This window comes from Corvus kubaryi, unplaced genomic scaffold, assembly GCF_017639235.1.
Source record: "Corvus kubaryi isolate FWS band 111438036 unplaced genomic scaffold, C.kubaryi_AGA036_p1.0 132, whole genome shotgun sequence".
Lineage (NCBI taxonomy): Eukaryota > Metazoa > Chordata > Aves > Passeriformes > Corvidae > Corvus > Corvus kubaryi.
The window spans coordinates 12,327,195-12,334,585 of NW_024580666.1; the positions used below are offsets into that span (position 1 = coordinate 12,327,195).

General features: G+C 37.2%; 1 long non-coding RNA gene across 1 annotated transcript; it reads left to right on the plus strand.

Annotated features, from left to right (window-relative positions):
- The first annotated feature begins 301 nt into the window (after nucleotides 1-301).
- Nucleotides 302-449, plus strand: LOC121665274. Its single transcript, XR_006016308.1, has 2 exons — nucleotides 302-340; nucleotides 398-449. It is a non-coding gene; the product is annotated as an uncharacterized LOC121665274 (long non-coding RNA).
- The last annotated feature ends 6,942 nt before the right edge of the window (nucleotides 450-7,391 follow it).

The following is a 7,391-nucleotide window of genomic DNA, read 5'->3' on the forward strand; positions in this document are numbered from 1 at the left end:
TCAATCCTCTCCTGAGTCAGAGGAAGAGGGAAGGTGAAGGCACATGAAAAAATTAAGAGACACCAAAGTCAGTAAAGAAGGAAGAGCTGAAACCCTGAGGGAGGAGAAAGAGGAGATGCTTTAAGCTTAGAAGCTGAAATTCTATTGTAAAGCTATGGTGATGGGCTATGATACATCAGAGTACCCGTTGTAATTTCATGAAAGCATGGGGGGGTGGAGCATTCAAATTGGAATTGTGAGCAAAAGTATCTGTGCTGAAATAAGCAAATGACAGTAGTTGTAATTTTTTGAGGACCCTTGCTCCCAGGGAAGGAGAAGACCTTTGTTCCTAGAGATGAAAGTGATGAGGACCCTTGCTCCCAGGGGAGAAGGAGGGCCTCTGTTCCTGGAGCTGAAGATGCTCCCAGAGATAAGTGAAGAGAACCTTTGTTTGTGAACAGCTCATCCTTGAAATGGTACCCCATTAGCTAAAGATTGGACCCTTGAAAACTGTTGTGGGGAAAGCTGTAAGTCGGGGGAAGGGACTTTCACATGCAAGTAGAGAACCAACTCGGGCAGCTGTCTCGCTGTGATACTGAAGCCATGAGAGAACTTCTTATGGAGATGTCTCCATAGCATGAGCAAGAGAGACTCCTCTCCCTAAGTGAACTGAACAAGGTTATTACAGAAGTGGTAACCTGACTGAAAATCTCAAGGGTTGTCTTTTTACATTGTCAGTGGCAGAAGGGAGAAAGGTGGGGGGAAGAGAAGTGTTCTGAAGGTTCAGTCTGATTTTTTTTCTTTCTTTCTTTTAGGTCTGTTAATAAACTTCTTTATATTATTTTAAGTTTTGTGCCTGCTTTGCTTTCTCCTAATTCTTATCTCACAGAAGCAAAATAAGTAAGTAATGGATATTTTGAACCAAACCACTACACACATATAAACATATACATACATAAATATTTAAGACATAACAATAAATATATATATATATTTTAAAAAATAGATTGGTGTTAAAGCAGCTAGGGGCTCCAGTCATTAGATATTACTCTGCTTCCCAGCTAGAGAGCTAAGGTAGCCCTGAATAATTTCCTAATGATTTTTAAAGAGAAATCTCTTTAAAAAATACTGTTGCAATCCAAATCAGCATAAACTAAAACTCTCTTTTTCCACTTAAGAGAGTAACAGACCCTAAACCGTGGCCTCTGCCAGGTAATTTAGCACAGTACCAGTTATATTAATATTTCTGTTCTATTTGTCTAAATCATCTATGTGCTGAAATAATTCACGGTGCCATTGTACCAGTTTTTTCCAAACAATAATTACAGAAACTGACACAAAATACTTGATTTGTAGGAGGGCTTATTCTTTAAATGTATCTTGTTAATGGAAAAGACTCTTGATTCATGAGTGTAGTTTAATGCAAAACAATTTTATGCCATGGTAAATTACCATCAAAACATAAAAAATAAATGAAGCCAAGTCGTGCCTGAAATTAATCAAAACCCTCTTGAAAGGTTCTTGATTTGCAATCTAAAATACAAATTGACAGAAATAAAAACTTAATATAAAGCACAAAGCTAGAGGCATCTGAATATTTGGCAGGTAAGTACTGATAGAATGTATTTTATAGGAAATTAAAGCTACAGATAAAAACTAAGAGTATTTAAATATTTTATAGAAGCTCTTCAGTGGTAATTGTTCCCCTATACAGAAACCAAATTTGATTTCTTGTACCAGTACCTGAAAAACAGTTTGCAGTTATCAGAAATGCTCATCAGTTTACACCACTAGTGGTCCCATTGCATTTGCCTCCAGACAACTGGGAAGATGCAGTTGTTTCTTTGTTCCTTCTCACAGCAGTCATTTCAATCACTGCTGGAAGGTCCACAATTTGAAGCAATACTAAGTATCACTACCTCTTGTGTCAGACAATAAGAGACATCTTAATGAAGCCTGTGGATTTATATCTGAACTGCTAAAATACTTGTCTAGATTTTCACAGAATTTATTCTGTAAAGGAAATTACTATTACACTAGAATATTTGTCATATCATTTTATGGATTGTCTGAGAACAGTAAATTCTGGAAAACACAGAAATTTTTAGGGTTAAGCCCACCATTATGTACACCACCTGGTAAAAAATCCTCAAGTTACATCTAAATATGGTGATCAGGAGCTGGAGACACCAGACTGGGTGGAGGTCTGGACCTTCTATCCTCACCGCCTCAGTGTTAGGCTTTCTAAAAAAGAGAAAACCTAGTGAAAGGGCTGGGCAAGAGCTGAGTAGTATTTCAGCAATCTTCAAGCCTGGATAACCAGGGAGATGCTAGTTCCCAAGGGGAGTGTGGTGAAGGAAGGACTGGGGCAGGGAGACCCCACATGAGGTCAAGCCTCTGCTGCCCAAACCAGCTGGGGAACCCAGGACCCCCAGCTGCAGCAGGAGCTCCAACAGCCTGCTGGTTCTCCAACTCCAGTGACTGGAGGCAAGGCAATTCAAGGAGCTTTCCCAAGCTGGGGCAGCTGGCTGATTCCTTTAACTTTGGGAACATCCAACAGGACAATTTTCCAGAACATTTTATTAATACAAATTTTCCTTGGAAGCAAGATTTTTAATTCTCTTTAAATAAATAACTCTATGTTCTATTCTAAACTAGAACAGTAATTTTTCAAATATCAATGTTTTCTTTGAAATGGGAAGCAAGTTTCATTCAGTTCTACTCACAGCTGAAACCATGTCCATCTAGCTAGAGTTAGTAAGTAGAAAAATTAGGGTTTGTTCACCTTAGAAAAGAACTTTTAGTCTTTTATCTGTCTTTTTTTCCCGGCACTTCTGTAAGGGTAATTATTGAGTTTTGTGGATCACTCAGATACAACCATGATCAATACAGTAACAAAGATCATAAGAAAATTAATTCATTCTGATATCAGGACAGGATTTACAGGAAATAAAGCTCTTGGCCACATTTTGAACTGTGATGATAAAATTCTTACAGCTTCATTCCAAGTGAGTAGCAGGGAAATTTTGTGCTATGAATGAGGAAGGACTTCTGTCAGAGGGAAGAACGGATATTATATGAGCACACAGTCAGTCAAAGTCATAATTTAAGCAGAACCCAAAGGACAATTCTATGCATCCCTTAGGTGTCTTTCATCACACAGTTACTGCTTTTCAAACTTCACGTTTCATGTAGCTTAATCACAAGTGAATGAGACCCCCTGGTTTAGACCTATCTCTACACCACTCCACTTAGCTTGACTTGAAACCTCCATTTTAAATATTGATTATATTTATTCCCATTGAGCAAAAGTTTGGATCTGTACTTAAAATCTACAGGCGTCTACTTCTATTTCATGTGTATAAACAGAGAAATAGGTTTTCTCTTTTCTTCCCTGGATAACTTGAGCATGAAAACAGGTTTTAATGTGTTATCCAGCTAATATCTGCCCTGCTAAGGAAGATTTTGCAATGAATTTTATATTTTTGTAAAGAGGCACAAACTGAGTGTAATGGGGTTCAGAGAGTCATATGAAATCAAATCCTGACTGAGGAACAAAGTGTAAAAGATCAGTCTATTATAGATTTATCACTGGCCTTGTTCTTGTTTTCAGAAAAGACATACTCAATTTTTCTCCTGATTTATTAGTAAAGTAAAAATTATATCTCTTCATTTAATTATTAATGGTTTAGTGATAGCTCAAGAGCAAATGTAAAATGTGTCTATAACCTGGAGGGAGAAGGAAGATCTCTAGGCCATGATCCTAATTGATTTTTACTACAATCTCTTTCACCTTCTGCCATAAAATTGGCTTTCAAGTAACTACTGGCACATCCAGAAAGATTAAACTGCTTCACTGAAAAGGAGATTTTGTCTTCAGATGCTTCACTTGTGGTCATTTATGGTATAAACAATCACATTAGCAGTTATGCATGACATCAAAGGACCCACCACCTCTGAAAAGAGATCCCTAAAGCCAGTAAATACTTTTAACAAATCACTTACACAGTACTTTAATTTCAAAGGACTTTACAAGGGCTTCTAACAAATGAGCACAGCTTTATGTGTATGTGCAGTCTTCTGGCTAGCTTAAAGCAAACTGTACACCTGACCTTTACTTCAAAGGAAAGTTAAAGGGCTGCACAGAGATGCTGCTCCCAGAAGATTTAAGCAAGACACCAGCAGCTGTCTTCCAGTGGCTAATTTCATTCAGTGAAGAGCCTCCATTCTTTTAGTGTTAATATGTTGAAACATTAACTATATGGATCACAAATATGCAAGTTAAAATCACGTTTCATCCTGATAAAGCTGTTTGATTTACCCTACTTGGAGTAAGGTTCACCAGCTGGTGAGGATGCAAGTGAGGCAGCCCAGAGCTCTCCTCTGCAGCTGCTGCTGGGGAGCCTGGGTGCTGCAGCTGCCACCCTGCCAGCCTGGGCTGCAGCAAGCTCTTGGTGGGAGTGACTAATCCAAAGCTAACTGGCAGATCTTATACACTGAAAATTTGAAGGCTTATATCCATATGTTTATACGTATGAATACTTCCAGTGTGGCTGTCTGGACGCTTTAGCTGGATATCATTCTATAACAACCTTCAGAAACTCTCAGCTGAAGTTACTGGAAGTCTGGACAGTAAAAGTAGGGATTGGGAAAGGGTAGGAAGTAGCATGCCTCTGTAAGGACAGATGCAGTTGAAAGAGAAGATATTACACCACACCAACTCTTTGTTGGTTGTTTTCAATATTAGAAAGGCTGGGAAATAACAAGCAAAAATTTAAATCATAGACAAGATGTATATTTACCACAGAACTACATGGTATGATCAATATTTAAAAGGTTAAGAATTAAAAGATGAACTATGTTACTTTTAGACAACCACAGGTAAAAGAACCAATTGAGAAAAACACTTAGCAGTTTTTGCTCATGTTACACTTTGCTATATTTACTGGTTGGCAATCTCACAACTCTTTTTGGTGCAGCAGAAAAAATAAAGAGAAAGCAGATATCTCAATAGTGGAAGCTCAAAGTCTTCATATTTTGCTCCAATCACTAAGAAACAAAAGAGAGAGATTCTTCTATTTTCAGCCAATATTTTCAACTATGATCTGTCCTCATACCATACATATAGGCATATACACACACAATTAGGTAAAAGAGAATTTCATAAAGCATTGATTCTAAAATTCAATATATTCCTGTAACCAGTGGTAAAAACTAGTATTGGAAAATCTTCATTGTCTCCATCTGCTGTAGAACACTGCATCAACAGATATTTAGTGAAGGGAGTTAAATCAGCAACAGATTTTCTGAAAAAGTATCTGGGGATGGCAGGTAGCCATGAAGATGCCTCTTTGCAAGTGAAACGTGGCATTCATGCACAGTGATAGTCAGTGCTAACTTTTTGCTCACTTTTCGATCAGAAAATGAGCACTGAAACTGCTCAGTCAGCGGACAGCATCTGAAGTATTCAGACATGTCTGTCAATCACATACCACCAGTATAAGAAATAGAGCAAAAAGGCAAACACTTTGCAAACATGCACTTGAGCATACAAATTATGATGCTTACGGAAATAATTTCACAAAGATTTTTTTGAATGAAAATGGAGGCTAAATTAATAGACTAAATTCTCACTGTTGCAGAACAATGCAATTTAAAAGCTCCAGCACCTTGCCAAACAAAAGCCACTTTTACAAATTCAATCTGTTCCAAAAGACATCTTATAAAAGAAAGACTGTAAACTACTGAAGACAATAGGTCAGCCAGTTCGATACAACAGGCCAGATTTTACCTCCAGTGTCATCCTTTCTGACTTACACCTGAGATTAATTTACTCTGTTGTCTATGTAGGACAGCACTATAAACCTTTTAAACCCAAAGTGTCACTTCCTTGCCACACTCGCTCCCTAGCTCTATGGCTTGCTTAAATAAAGAGTGATGGGTTAAGTTAACTAGTGGTTATTTTAATCAACAGACACATGACAAAGAATTTGTTGCACAGGATTAATTTACTCTCTTAATGTCAAAATTGTGATACTAGCAGAAGATTTGCTTGCGTATATCCAGACCGGTGTTGGAACCCTGGGTTCAGAGAATTTCAGTCTTTCAGTGCTGACAGGCAATGATCTTCAAAAGCATATTGCATTTGACCTGAGGACTTGGGAAAGGCTTCCCTTTTTCTGTAATAGCACTGAGATTGTTGCTGTGTAATTAAAGTTATACCACTGGGTGGAATATGCAGAGATGTAGAAAAATTAGGTTTATGGGATATAGTAACAATATGGAGTATTTTGGGTGTGGATTAGTTCTTCTTTCCTCCTTCTTCTTCACAAATCTGGATGTTCAGGTATTGTTCTGGTATTGGTTCAAAAAACCTGCAATTTGGATCATAAATGAGTTACTGGGTTATAAGTAAAATAAATTAGTTGGAATTCCATAATCAGATAGTTTGGACTTTAAATGGCCTTGGAAGTTAAAACTCGGCGCCATTTTCCATCTCGTTAACTCAGAGGCACACCCTGTGCAACTGTACCATAGATAAGAAAATAATAAACATCTAAGTCCGAAGATAAACTCCCTGTTTCCTGCATTTTAATTCGAACTCTAAGTAAAAAACTCATGAAAAAGAGTCAAAGAAGAAAATAAATTAAACAGAGAAAATTATTAGACCGGTGTGTATAACGTGGTGGTACCTTGGTACCTTGGTACCTTCTGTCTGGTTAAAGCAACACAGTGTTAAAAAAAATGTTAAAGACTGTTTAAAACACACTGTCAACAATCAAAAGAAGTTACGGCGTCTTTCATCTTGCAACAGATGGATTCAGAAATCAACCTTCTGAGAGCCATTGGCTGTCTTCAGAAAAGGTACATGATGCTTTGAAATGAGATTGAAGCCATTCTTCCATGATGTGTTAACATTACCCACAATGTTTATCTTAAGTAAGTAACATAGTTCCATCTTTTATTGAACAGTATCTCTCATGACTGCCATATACAATAAGCTAAAAAAAAAAATATATATATATATATAAAACATAAATTTAAGTTTTCTCTAGCACAAAGATATTACTATATGGGTTCCATGGTGGTCATGGCCACTAGAAACTTTCAAATGGTTAAAACTTGCAATGATATCTACCAAATCAATGCAAAACTGTCTCTCTGCTGTCTGTTCAAAAGGGAAGAGATGCAGCCTGGATCTATAGAGAAATGGTTTGGGTTTGGGTTTTTTTTTAAACCTCAGGGAAACAAGTGGGTTTCCGGACACTGACATCTAGAGGATGTTTCAAGAGAACTCTAAGGTTCTTTTATGACTATTTTAAGAGAAAAAAAAGCTGTTTATTTCTAAACTATATATTAGTTTTTCCTTGGTCCAGTCAAAATAAAATCAGTGCTGAAAATAAGTCTTTCAA